Source organism: Myotis yumanensis, unplaced genomic scaffold (genome assembly GCF_028538775.1).
Source record: "Myotis yumanensis isolate MYYU_CA2020_CCGP unplaced genomic scaffold, mMyoYum1.0.hap1 SCAF_1, whole genome shotgun sequence".
NCBI classification, from domain to species: domain Eukaryota; kingdom Metazoa; phylum Chordata; class Mammalia; order Chiroptera; family Vespertilionidae; genus Myotis; species Myotis yumanensis.
This window is the reverse complement of record NW_027223752.1, coordinates 226,357,429-226,372,525: the sequence shown is the minus strand read 5'-3', so window position 1 is coordinate 226,372,525 and position 15,097 is coordinate 226,357,429.

The following is a 15,097-nucleotide window of genomic DNA, read 5'->3' as shown; positions in this document are numbered from 1 at the left end:
AAACATTCTTGCGGCATACAGGTTGAAAGTCACTGAGCTATAGTGTAGTCTAAATCAGCTATACTCTATAGCTCAAATATGGATATATACATGTATATAGCTTATAAATAGCTTAAATAGAAATAATGAGTGTCTGGTGTGCAGGGCCCAGTACAGGTAAGAATTCAATATGGTGTCCCTAACTGTGGGTGGGTGGGTGGGTGGGTGAGAACAGGAATTGCAGGCGAATGCAAGCAGGTAATGAGGCAGGGACCTACATGAGGTATGAAGACAACTATTCGCTAGTGTTGAGTGTGGTTGGGTCACAAATGAACCACGGCAGCCAGGGAGGGGCCAGAAAGAGACGGAGGAGAGGGAAGGCAGCCCATGATGAGTAAGATGGATCACAGGCCGGATTCCCCACGGCATTCTCGGGACAGGGAGAGACATGATCTGACCCAAATGACAAACGGGGAAACAGCCCATAGGAAACACATCAGGGAGTCGGTGAGAACCTAGAAGTCCCCAGTTTACCTCTAAGAGTTGAACTGCTAAGTTCCTTTAGCAAAATGGTCAGTAAGGCCTGAAATGGAGATGTCTTTCCCTTCACACCCATTATCAGGGTGAATTTCATGAGGTTTTCCCAATGGAGATTAAATCATTCTCTTGTAATCTCTCTCTCTCTCTCTCTCTCTCTCTCTCTCTCTCTCTTTCTCTCTCTCTCTCTCCTTTTCTATATAGATTGTATATGTAACACCTGCACTTAATAATGTACTGTTGAAATAAATTCTAATTTATCTTTTTAGCTTTAAAAAATAAGACAAAAAGCTGCTGTTGTTTTTACATGCAAGATGCCCAGGTGAAGGCTAGACAATTTATATTCAGGACCTCAACACAAGGAAAGAATTAGCATTCCTAGCCTACGTATCAGTGTGCACTCCGTGTGCTGAGCTCAGAAAGGCTGCATGACCCCCTAAAAAAACCACACCCTAACATCTGGAAAGCCCAGAAGGCAGCAGAGGGAACGGGTAGCTCCAGGTATGAAGAACATAAAGCACCTTCCTTTTCTTGGACCAAACAGTCTCCTCGAACCCAATGCATTGTCTGGGAATAAAGGCTAAAAGATAAGCTGTTCCTGACCTGCTAAGGGAGTTCTTCAGTTATCATAAAACTTGAAGAATAGCAAGAGCAAGTCCCATGCAAAACTCATATTCCTTCAGTCTTGCAATTTATCCAGGAGGTTCTTCACAACCTGTCCCTGGTGTCCTATTCTGAAGAGACTCCAGTTGTGGGTCTCTGCTCCCCAGTGCCTGCCTTTCAGCTTATCCCCTTCAGACCATCTTCCTTTTTTTCTCTTTTTTTGTTATCCTCACCAGAGGATATGCTTTTACTGATTATAGAGAGGGGAGGAAAGGGGGGAGAGAGGGGGAGAGGGAGAGAGAGAGAGAGAGAGAGAGAAACATCAATGTGAGAGGAAACAGTGATCAGTTGCCTCCCGTATGCACCTCCACTGGGGATCAAACCCACAACCCAGGTATGTGCCCTGACCGGGAATCAAACTGGCAACCTTTCGGTACACAGGACAACACTCCAGCCAACTAAGCCACAATGGCCAGGGCAATCTTCCTGTTTTCTGAACATACATCTCCCACCATCTCATTTTGCCCCAAACTAGAGGTTCCAGATTCCTGGGCCAAGTTCAGAATCACACATAATACCTGAGACTTAGCAGGCAATCAATGAAACTTTGTTAAACAAGTGAATCAATGAATGAATAAATGGGTGAATTCATTTATAAAGAGATCAGAGATCTGCCTTTAGGGGTAATGAAGTAAATTCACTTAGAAGTTTAAAAAAAAAGTAGGGTGCAGTGGAAAATAGCATTATTAGATTTTCTTCCCTCCACAAATTAATTTACATAGCCAAGACTCAGCCAATTACAAGCCGCATTGCCTTAAAATAAAGAGAAGTACTTATTGGCCCATTCTCCTCACTTTTGGAAAAGGAATGAGATCCTTTTCACTTTCCTAGAATTGTGTAGAGGTTGTTTGCAAGTCTGTTCACCCAGTTGCACTAATCTTCATTAGCTGACAGAGTTGGGCACAGGTTGATCCCAGGAATCTAGGGAAGTGCTACCATCGCCTCCACAACTTAGTTTTAAGTAGAATAATACCGAACAAGTGAAAACCTTCCTTTTGTGAGACAAAAAAAAAGGCATTTGAGAGCTCATACAGAGGCCCCTTTGAAATACCAAGCATGCAAAAAAACAAGATGTCCTAAAGCTCACTGAAAAGGAACCATTATAAGGACCTTATTCCAAAAAGCCCCCACGACCATTAGCAATGTATGTTCAGCCAACTGCCAAGCACGGGTCCTGAGGCGCCTCCTCAACTTGATGTCACTCTCTCCCAGTCTCACGTCAAGCTTTTCTCAAACGCTGGCTTCTTCTCAGAAAACGGTGCCCCGCGATGATCCCTTGACATATCTCCCTATGTGACAATGTGACCTTCGGGGAACACTGTGCAAAGTCAACCTCATTCATGTCCTCGGAGCACTTATCAACCATGTGTCTGTTCCAATGACATAATGTATTTCACCAGAGAAAAACGGGGTCACTTGCCTCGCCTCAGTCTTTTCCTCAGAGGCTGGGCCCACTTCTACCTCGAAACCTAACACTCATGTTGCTTCAGTATAAATATTTCAGCTGCAGTAACTGCATCCCTAATTACTATGGGATACTGTGGAAATCACACAGACGTACTCAGAACATGCAGGCGAGGACAAGAATGGGTCCATGAGCCCTAGCCGGTTTGGCTCAATGGATAGAGCATTGGCCTGTGGACCGAAGGGTCCCAGGTTCGATTCCAGTCAAGGGCACATGCCTGGGTTGCAGGCCTGATCCTCACTAGGGGGCATGCAAGAGGCAGCCAATCAATGATTCTCTCTCATCATTGATGTTTCTATTTCTCTCTCCCTCTCCCTTCCTCTCTGAAATCAATTTAAAAAAATACATATTAAAAAAAAAGAATGGGTCCATGTGACTAATGTCATTCACGTAGCATTAAGTCCAGCAATGTACCATAATAATACCGCTATTACATTGAAGTGTTACTAAATATTCACTGAGCTCCAAAAGCCCACAGTGGGGGTGAGGCCTCTTTGTCGGATTTTAGCCTGGTATGAAGCCCCAAGAGTCTGCCCACTAAAAGAATGTTTGCAAAGGCACCGAACATACCCACAGAAGGAGCCGGTTTATCACAAACAATACAAATATTTACTTGGTTATTTAATGGGTGCCCAGCATGTAAGTCTTTAATGTAGCATTAGCTGACATCAGGAACACACCATATGGGCAAATAATTAATTCAGATGATGCTTTTCTTCCAGCGAGTACTGTGGTAAGGGAGCGGAGTTACTGTAGAGGCAGATTGGGGAGCAGAGTGCAAGCCCTGTCCCCAGGCCTGCCTTTATGGGCACCTCGTTTTTCACACTTCATCCTCATTGTCATTCTGCTGCCAAGAGCGGATGGCATTTGAAATGCTCCTACGGTGTTCCTTATGCAATCAGTAGGATGACTAACACGGCAATTGAAAACCTGACTTGGCTAAAGATTTTCTCAGGAGATTACGCTTGAGATGCCCAAGATGGCCAGGAATCAGTCCACCTCTTGTAACCACCACCACAGCTGCAGAATGGTCGGCCTGCAAAGATCCACAACGGATGATCCGTCATCCCCAGCTTTCAAACATCGGAAGAGAAGCAGGCCATACCAAGGAATATAAAGCATTTCCAGTTAAGGTGCTGGAGGCTTATTTATAATAAAGACATTCAAGCTCTATGAAGGGATTTCCTGTGGGCAATGACACCGCCCCGTTTCTCTCTGAATTAATACGTGGCAAACTTTGCTTTGCGTGACATTTCAAATGGCAGAACCCTTCACGGGAGGGGCGCTCAGATGCCAAGTGCGACATGAACAGTTGCAAGCACTTGGGCCGCACATCCCCACCTCAGCCTCCAGCACCTAGCGGCCAACCCCGCAGGAGGGAAAGCTGCTGCAATCCTATGACATCATGTTCTGACTGTTTTTCTCTAATTGTGCAGGTGAGTAATATCCAAGCCTTTCTTCTAAGAATAGTAAGAAGAGAAGAAAAAGCAAAGAAGAATTATAAAGGTACTCGGATGAGGAAACTGATCTATCCAGAGAAAACCTCCTTCTACTTCTACTATGAAATTACTTATGTGTATGTTTTGCTCATATATGTGTGTATACATGTACCTACCTACATCCTGGTAGGTATTACAGAGTTTCTGTGAGGATTGAACAAGATTTGATACATGAAATGATTAGCACAATATCCAACACCTAATGATCATTGACTTACACCCAGAGCATTTAGCACAGCGCTTCATATATCGTCAGTCCTCAATAACAATAGATGAATGATCATGCCTCCTCATACTATGCCCATACACAGCCAAAGACTGAGACTCAGAGCAGTTGTGTAGCTTCCTAAGGGTCACACTTCTGACAGATGCTAAATCTGGGATTTGAACCAGGTCTGTTTGAGTCTAAACCCCTGGCCTTTTCCACCACCTCACCCTGCCAATTCTCAAACACCTACAATCACAACGAGTTACTGCAGAGAGGGCATGGAGTCACTGAAAAGTTCACTGGTTTATTTCAAATTTTGATGGGACTCCTAAAGACAAGAAGGCCTCCCACCAAAATAAGAAAACAGAATGCTTCCAACTTATTCCAAAATATCTTCACAAGATGGCTCAGTACTTTACAGCTCAGTGGCATTTTCTTCCTTTCTAATGAATCTGTATTTAAGAGGAAAATTCCACAATTGAAACAATGGTAATGATTGAGTAATTCATGACTCAGTGCTCTATTAGCAATTAATTAAATCTGCCCAGCAATACAGAGAAACCAGTCATCTGCCCTGTATTTGTTTTATTTCATTTCATACCCTGTATCTTGTATATTCCCCCAAGCAATTCTTTGCAGTAATTTTACCTTCCACGCACAAATCTAATAATCCCTCTTGTTCTTAAGCATCATGAGTGCAGCCGCATTGTCATTTTATTATTAAACGTACATCAGATAAATTCCAGCGTGCGCTGCATTCTCCAATATACCTTCTCTCCCCCAATCACTTATTTTCTATTTTTCATAAGTAAACATCGAGGTCTTTATGAGCAATAGGTTTTTTAATACATACTTCAACTTTTTTTCTTAAAGGTTTTGTTGCTAATCACAGGATTTAGTCAGTCTCCTATGCACATTCACAGCTCTGTGATCTTAACAAGCTATATGCAGATGATTGACAGATTATACTTGACAGGTTCAAAATTAGAGCATATACAATGAAAAGTTCAGAACAGCCAGATCACTTAGTATGTGCTACACTTTTCCAATTTTGGCTTCTCTCCTAATCACCGACTTGGGAGGGAGAGAGAGCAAGGGAGAGAGAGGATCTGACCATTTCCTCTCTCTCTCTCTCTCTCTCTCTCTCTCATCTCATCTCATCTCCTGGATGAAAACCACTGGGCTCTAACCAGTCTGAAAGAGTCATCAGTCAGAAGTCGCCTAACCAAGAGTTGAGATTCACAGCATCGAAATATTCACTTGAAAATAGGATTCTTTGGCATTTAAACCCAAACCCCAGCCTCTCCTCCCTGGAACCAGCCAAAATATTCCTTTCACATATTTTATTCAGTTTCATTTGTTGAAGAGAGTTATCATTCCTACAGCATTGCTCCTTAAATCTTTAATGAGGGAAGAAATCGTGTCATGTTTATTGAAATGATTAGGCCAATTTTTATTGACTCTGTACAATGTACGTGAGGGCTGATATTTACCTGGAGCCTTTCCATTCCGGAAAGGATTGATTGATGACTTCCTACCATAATATTTGACTCAACTGCTAGTGATATAGTGAAGAAACAGAGTTTGTTTGGGGTTTTTTATTGCCTTTATCTCCTATTTTAAGCCTCCTCACACCAGGACCAACAGCAAATATTTTTCCTCTGGTTCAGAAGCACTGGATGACACAAAACTCATACCAATTAAAGTAGCAGCATTAAATGTTTTGGACATGCCAAAGGCCATGCTTACCAAAACAGATGGTACCCAAAAGACCTGCCCAGTTGTGGTGGCTCAGTGGATTGAGCATCGTCCCATGGACCAAGAGGTCCTGGGTTCTATTCCTGGTCAGGGTACATGCCCAGGTTGCAGGCTTGATCCCCAGTGTAGGGTCTGCAGGAGGCAGCCAATCGATGATTCTCTCTCATCATTGATGTTTCTATCTTTCTCTCTGTCTCCCTTCCTCTATGAAATCAATAAAAATATGTATTTTCTTTAAAGTAAAAGAATTGACCCTGGTTCAAGCAAGGCATTCTACTCTGCCCTCCCAAGATCAAAATTCTTATGTATTTGTAGTCAATACTCCATTGTGATAAATTAGGAGCCAGCAAAACCTAACATGGGTGGGCCCTTCTTCGAGGTCATTCACAGGAGATTTACACAGATACAAGGCAGGGTATCTTTGTTCTTGGAAATAAAAATGCATATCTCCCTCCCTTTTCTGCTACCTCCCAAATCCGATGGTGCTCACAAGCTGACAACTATGCTGGGATTCCATCCAGGGACATTTAGGAGGAGGGGAGAGAGTGCCTGCGGGACCGTTATTTGATGTGCACACTCGTGGAGAAACCACAAGCCATATTTTTTCCACACTCTGGCTCTCTTCCGGTGTGCATGTTCAAAATAGGTCATAATGGAGAAAATTGTTGAAATGCAGCTTTCGTCCTTTTGGAAAGCAATCGCTGTCAAGAGAAGCATTTGGGTTAATGGCTGGCAATCACTGGTAGCCCAAGGTCAGTAACCACTCCTGTGGGAGGAAAAGTGGGCGCCCGAGGAAGAAATGGCAGGGGGGAGTCCTCAGGAAAATCACCAGGGAAGATAACCCCAAATTTCTATCATCAGAGAAACGCACACTAAATAGCCATAATTGCACCAAATTAGTCACGAGAATCAACGGCTTAGTTCAGAATCAGGGTTGAAAGAGCAGAAACGTTCTGATCCTCAGTGGCCACCTGGACTTCAAAGGCACCAGTTTAAAAGCCACAGGACAGGCTTACCTACGAGAAAATTCCAAATGAAATGGGCGCAGCAGTGAGCAAATATGCCAGGAAGCGGGTCGGCTAAGCCACCCCTGATTGCAAACAACTCAGGCTTCAATTAGGTAAGAAAAAGGTAATTCCAGATTAAGACAAATAATGAGTAATGTAGAGGAAACAGTGGGGAGATGTCACGGGCATCTTAAAATATCTGAAAAAGTCTTTCCCTCTCTTGCTTGCTTCAAAGCAGAAGTTAATTTCTATAAGCATTTTTATTGAGTAGCCATGTATTAATATTTATACTGCCTTAAAAAAAGGTTTTGCTGTTTCTTTGTTACTATAGAAATAAAGGAAGGAAGGAAGGAAGGAAGGAAGGAAGGAAGGAAGGAAGGAAGGAAGGAAGGAAGGAAGGAAGAAAAAAAAAGAAAGAACGAATGATGGCTAGCTAGACAGATAGTAGATAAATAGAACTGGCCACTTTGAGCCTCCTTTTGTGCTTGAAAGGGTAGGTCGTGCTTTGGAACAACCACATGATCAGAAACCATAAAACATTCCAATAAACAGGGACAATCACAGCCATCAGATTCCAGCTCTCCAGGGTGGTGGCCAAGAATTTGAACCTTTCATTCAAGGGACACAAACATCTTTGCTCTTTGAAACACCATACTGCTGTACATCCACCTATGGTTTCCACATGGAGAAGGGAGAACACAAGGGACATCAGAACTGCGTAAGCAAGGCTTTCTAAAAACACCTTCCACAGCTGGCCACGATGACTATTTCCAATTCACTTTCACACCACAGAGACCTAAACACTGTGCTGTATGTTGGGATGTCAGACTCGAATCGTCTTAACCATTTGAGTCAAACGTGAGCTGGGAACCGCAGGACGGAGTGAGTTCTGAGCTCCATTTGTGTGAAAGCTGGACGACTCCGACGCAGAGGCCACAATCTACGACAAGGGCAGTTGTGAAATACTCGGCAATTGTTGGGTGGCAATCCTGAACTGTCGCTGTGGATGGGACAGCCACGGAAGGTTAGCAGATACTTTCAATAAGTGATCAAGACATTTTGTAGTCATGGTAACCTGGATGCAAATTTAGACCAATTTTCAAAAAAGAAAAAAAAATGTCCTCTCCCCATTCTCCTGATACCACGTCTAGTTTTCTTCTTTCTACATTGTGATCTGAAGTTGGGCAACTAAGATCCCGACAACAGCAGAATCTAATTTGGGGGCTTTTCTCTTCAAGATTAGATCTAGTAAGTTTAAGCTGAACCTCTGAACAAGGTGTTGTTGTTTTTAATATTAATAGATTACTCTGTACATTGGATCATATAATCCACACTACCAAAATGCAAAGAAAAAGACCTTTAAGTTTTCTGCTCCCAATAGGCTGTGCAGTAAACTGACTCACATTTTAATTAATTTCTTGAGCATGACACTAAAGGGAGACAGTTGAACTCTAACGTGCATGAAAGACAGAACTTCCAGAGTTCTGTCCCATCCACCAGGAAAGGCACAAGAAACAGAGAGGGAGCAGTCAGGACATGGCCGTTTTCTTTCTCTCTTTTTTTTAATATGTTTTTATTGATTTAAGAGAGAGGAAGGAAGAGGGAGAGAGAGAGATAGAAACATCAATGATGAGAGAGAAAATCATCGATCGGCTGCCTCCTGCATGCCCCCTACTGGGGATCAAGTCCACAACCGGGCATGTGCCCTGACTGAGAATTGAACTAAGAACCTCCTGTTTCATAGTTCAATGCTCAACCACTGAGCCACATGGGCCGGGCAGATGGCCATTTTCTTGTGGTCTGTTGAGTGTGTTCTTTCAAAGAGTTTTATGCTCTCTTTGTCACGAGAAGACACACAGACGCTCCTGACAATGGAATGGGATGAGCCTTGCCTCTCTAGGTCTCATTCTGCCCCTTCGACCCCCTGCCGGCCCCCAGCTGCTCTGACAAGTGCCATTTCAGAAGATGACTAAAGCCTGGGCAAATGTATTGTCTCTTCCTGAGGCCACCAAATGCAAAGATATATATAAACCGCCATCAGCACTGAGAAAAAAGACTGGAAGGGCATCGTGAGAACATGGGCAATTGCTGCTTCCTTCTTTTTGAGTATTTCTGTTTTGTAAATGTTTTCATAGAACACGCACATTACTTTTACACTCAGACAGAAAGCTATCAAAGTCTAAACAGTACTGAAATCTAACAGCTTCCCACCTCATGTTCAAACTCAGATGAGGGATAAAAGAAACATTTTCCCTCTAAAAGTTCATTTTCACTGACAAGGGCAAAGGGTGGGGAGAAGATTCTCAGTACATGAACAGTACAAGTAAATTCATTTGAATTAAACAATAGCAATACTTGCCCAGCCAGCATGGCTCAGTGGTTGAGCGTTGACCTATGAACCAAGAAGTCGAGGTTCAATTCCAGGTAAGACCACATGCCTGGGTTGCAGGCTTAGTCCCCAGTGTGGAGTATGCAGGAGGCAGCCGATCAATGATTCTCTCTCATCATTGATGTTTCTATCTCTCTCCCTCTCTCTCTCTTTCCCTTCATCTCTGAAATCAATAAAACATAATTATTATATTTTAAAAATAATAATAAGAATAGCAATACTTTACATTCTGAATGCACTTTCCAATCACTATCTCAGTTGTCCTTCTGATAATCCTATGAAGAGGTAAGAAAAGGGATATGATCCCCAGGTCACATAGGAGAAAATTAAAATTCAAAGGGAACAGGGAAATCGCTCAGGGTCACAGAGAAAAGAAATGTAGAACATCAAGCTCATTCAGTTCTTAAACACATCATCACTGGTAGCGCACCACACTTTTTTAACACCCTGCAATGATGTAGCTACAAATGCAGCAAGAAGAATTTGGCATACTCACTGTTGCATAATTATTCTAGAAGGCATCAACACACGCCGCTCGGCCACAATGAAGGGAGCCAAGACTTTCGGGCTCACCCGCCCGCCCACCCACCAAATGAGCAGGACTTAGCAAGTCACAGGCCCTGTGGCTCCATGTTCTCCATGAGGTAAGATGCCTCCACCAGCAGAAAGTGGACAAAGTTGGGTTGGCAAGATTAAATAACAATAATGTGCCATCTCCTTTTCTATCCCCTTCTCAGTCACTGTGATTCCATCAGAGAGAAAGTGGGGAGGGGGATTGGCTTGGAGATAGTAAGCCTTCACCACCTACCTTAGCCCTGCACGCATATTAATACCCCTTTTTAACAAAAGAAAAACAGGTTTCAGGCTCCTAGTTTTCAACAGGCAACAGTATCCAGTTAAATATACTAACATTTTAGTGTTCTTTTAAACTTTTTTTAGGAATCCTTCTATTTATAGCAAGCAATACTTGTGTTGCATTTAAAATGATAACATAAAATTTCTTCTATGCATAAATTTCTGGAGGCAAAACAAAAAAGCAAGAGAAAAAAATATTGGGCTGAACCATATGAAACACTGGTGGTATTTATTTAGATGAAAAGTCATCAATAATTGGCACTTTGATATGATTTGGTCTAATGGATACCTGATAGATGGGAAGTAAATGATAGTGATGGTATAGAGATATGACAAAATATGTGAATATATTTTCACAGAAAAATATACCATATATAGATATATTTATATATGACTCTCCAAACATTATAGATGAATGACTACAATTTGAGAAGCCTTGTTATTAAGTTAAAATTTCATTCTTCAATAGCAACACCCTGACTCCAGGACGATTGGACTCTCTGTCCAGTCAAAGGCATCGTGGTTTCACGTAGATGGGCCCCCACTGTGGCCCGGGGCCAGTCACAAAGGGGAAGCATGTGCTCCAGCTCATTCCAGATCAGCTAGAGCAGAAACAAGACCACAGGACACCCGGCCCCACTCCTCTGGTCACCTTCATTTTGCCTTCTCCCATCTCCATCATGTTCATTGTTAGACCACACGTGAAATATACGGACCACCTTTAATCCATAAGAAACAATTTCATCCTGCTTCCAAGCCTGACGCACTTTACTGTCCCTAATACACTTCCTTCAGAATGATCAAGCTGCTTAGAAACTTGAAAAAGATTTGCGTGGTGGTATCAGCCCTTACCTGCACTGTCCCCAGCTCCCGCCCACCACCCTCTCCAAAGGAGAGGCCACAGGACAGCTCTGCAAACAAGAATCCCAAAGGCCCATGAGGAAAGGGAAAGGTAGAGCTGGGGGTGGGAGGAATCCAAGAGTCAGGTAGGAGCTCCAGCCTGCGCCTTCCACCCGAGAGCATGCAAGGTCAGGCGGATGGGTCCAGTTTTGCATTAGGCTGCCTCTCTTCAGAAACTTGCTGAGTTGAATTGTTTAATTAAATTGCTTCATGGGCTAGCCCGGACCAGGCATTTGTATTTTTTAAAGCTTCCCGGATAGTTGTAACTCGCGGTGGGGGATGAGGACCCCTGGCATAGATGACCTCTAAGGACGGGCCCAGCTCTTTCTTGGAGTCTCCGAACCTCACTCAGGGACTGGCAGCCTCCTCTCATTTCCCAGTCTCTCTCTGTAAGGCACTTGCCTTGGCTACCATTGCAGTTCTGAGCCTTATCCAGAGACCAGTCAACACCAAAGAGTTGGAGTTCATTCTTCTATCAAAGGGGTCTTTGCAGTTGGCTAAATACAGGCTCAGTAACTGCACAGACCTGGTTTTGAATCCTAGTGCAGTGGCCTTGAGCAAGCCTCGTAATCTCACTAAACCTCAGCTCTCTCATCTCCAAAATGTGACGGTAATGCCTATTTCATGGACCATTGTCTGGAGAAAATGCATGGAAGGTACAGGTATGTAAATGCTGAATGAATGTTAGATGCCCCTCCCTCCCTACAATCTGGAGGCACCAGGGGTCCGGTGCTCACAGAGGGAATTGCTGGAGGAAGGCCCACCGGCTGACTTTCTAGAACCCAATAGTGGTCTCTGGCTGAGCAGATTAATGCCTGCCAGAGAGGCACTTCGAGCTTCAGAGCAGCAGCATCCTCCCTCCCCTCAGCTCCAGAGAAGCAGAAACTAAACCCAGTCCTACAACCCGGGAGAGAAAAGCTACAGGTGAGCGCACTGAACTGCCGGCCCCAGACAAGTAGGCCTCCTGCAGCCCAATGTGCAGGAAGAGAGGGGCAAGGGGTCAAAGGGACCTGGTGGTGAGGAAACAGTGGAGTTTAGTGAGATGGAGGCAAGGAGCCTCTGCAACAGATGGAGGGAGGGAAGGCTGAGAAAATAAAAGACATTTGCCTTTTCCAGCTTTGGCAGGGCCGTGGAGTGAATTTCTCAGACCACTGAGAATAAGCAACAAGGAAATGTTCGGGCGCAGCTGTAAGATTGCGGCGGGGCGGGGCTGGGGGGGAGGAGGGAGGAGTGAGGATCACCCTCTCCACACACGCACAGGCATAGGGAAAAGGCTGCAAGAGAACAGGCTAAGATGCTACTGGGGTTTGCCTCCAAGCAGTGAACTTGTGGGTCATTTCTAGTTTCCTCGATGTACGATTGCAAATCCATAATGAATATGAGTGTCCTTTATTATCAGGAAAAAAAGGAATGGAGCCAATGAAGGATGTCACACATGTTTATAAATGAGAGAAAGACAAGGAGTAAGAGGCACACGGCGGGGGAGAGGGGAGGATGCAAGATTAAGATAGCAAAAAGAGCTGTGTGTCTAAGAAGATCAAACAAAGCTGGCAGGTTAACCATTCATGAGACCATGTTTTCTGGGAGACCTGGGTCAGAATTAACCACTGCAAATAGCAAGGAAGTCTGCAGTCCATATTTTAACCTTTTCTGCCTGCAGTGTTGACACTGCCTTTTCCACTGTTTCAGAAGCTGGGACTTGCCGTGTGAGAGCAAACACAACCGAACACGGAGGAATGCTGATACGAGGTCCCCAGCACGAGAACCCAGCACCGAGCACAGCACAGAAACCAAACGGAAACAAAGAGGGGCTCGTGTTTTGTACGACATCACTGGCCAGTATTTTTCCAACATAAAAATACCTGTGACCTGACACAAAATGCCAGGGACTTCCAAGAGGGCCATCCCAGATGTCAGAGTTAAAATGTTCCTGCAACATTCAAAATGCTTCCTGGGACAAAACCATGACGGTGACCACGAAAGCTTCCATTTTCCCTAACCTGAGGTTAGCATTTCCATCAGCGTCTATCTCTGACCTACTGGCACAGGCTCAGTGAGGGGGAAGCTAGAGAGCAACCTCACCCTGTCACTATCTGTAGAGGCCTTCCCACGTGGCCTGGCTGCCAGCACTCATGGAGAAGCCGTGTGCCTCCCATCAGCGCTGCCCAGTTATGAGAAGGGGGGGATTTTAGAGAAAACTGGTAAATATCCACCATTGAAACTCCTTGTGAATTCTTACCGCCCAGGACACCTTAATCTAGCCACAAACGTTAGGTTTTGGAGAAAGCGGTATCGTTAAAAGGGAAAGTAGAGTTGGGGTAGCCTAAGGTTAGGATTTAAGGGTCCGTAAAATCCAGACTCCACACATTTCAATTAAATAGGACATCGACCCATGTACCAAACTGTACTGAAATCTGCTCCAACTCTCATTTGTCAAGTTTTATCTGCCACCAGTTGGATTCAAGATGACAGACGGAGTTATAAATCCAATTCAGGATGAGACTTACACAGAGCAGGGTACCCAGTTTTATAAAAATCAGTCAGCCTCTTTAAGAGTTGAACATGGGATAGACCAAAAAGACAGCTAAAAAGGAAAATGTCACGTCAACTGGTTGCAGCAGGAATGATGCTTAAATGGGTCATTTGTGTATCTATTCATTCGTTCAACAAATATTTACTGAGCACCTACTCTGTGCCGGACAGTGGGCAAAGTTTGAGATATGCAAATCACAAGGCAAAGGCCTAGCCTTTGTAGAGCTCATATTATGGTGGGGGCGCTGGGGAAATAATTCAGCAAAATCATTAAAAACTGAGATTAGAGCCATCATGGAATTAAATTAATTTGTTGTGATAGAGAAAAATAAAGCAGCTTCCTTTTGTCAAGGTTACAGAGAAGCCTTCTCTGAAGGGAGGCATTTAGGTTGAGATGGGAGGATGGGGTGGAGGCAGCCATAGTAAGAGCCAAGGAAGAGGGTCCCACATAAAAGAAAGAGCACACTCGGAGGTACTGAGTGAGACCTGTCGTGGTCACAGACACACAAGTCTGGAAGGGAAGGAGGAGAGCAAGCCTACTGTGACTTGCAACACCAAACGGTCACTAATGATATTAAGAGCAACACTATCAGAAGTTATCTGTGCCTATTCCACTAAATGGGAGACTTCACATTCACAAGAAAACTGCACGTGGTGCCTTTCTTCTCTCTTTAGGGACTTTCCGTTGACACGTTAAATAATACCTAACAGCTCACGCATTCTACTTTCCTTTGAGAAACGATCACTATTAAATATGATCATCAGCCTCACTAAGGAACTTTTAAGTGTGATGCATAGCTCTTTAATGCATTTAGCACATAACACATAAACTTTCCACGACAGACAATGGAAGAGGCCACCATCTAATCAGTGAAATCCCAAAGCAATTGGGTATTTACTGCATGTCCCCCGGAGCAAATGGCACAAGGGCACTTGGGCCCTGTTGGGAGTGAAGAGGGGGGATTGCAGAAGTGGTCAGCTGTCCATGAAAGCTGGTCACACTCAGGATGCACCCCATTGGCTACATGGATAGAGGTCAGTGCCCAGGCAGACGAAAGGATGTGCCCAACTGTACAAAGCACCCTTCCATAGCACCAGAGAAGTTGTAAATTTTATGGAATTCCAATCTTACAGTTTTCTTGATTGCTTTTAAGCCATTTGGAAAAGAAAATGGATTGCAAGAGAGTTTTCCTAACTAGCTCACTGGTCTTCCCTTGTCATGTCAGGATGAAAGAATTCACCATTTGACTAAAGGTCAATGTTCTGGAAATATTTATGGGTGACTAAAAGGAGAAGACTATTGGA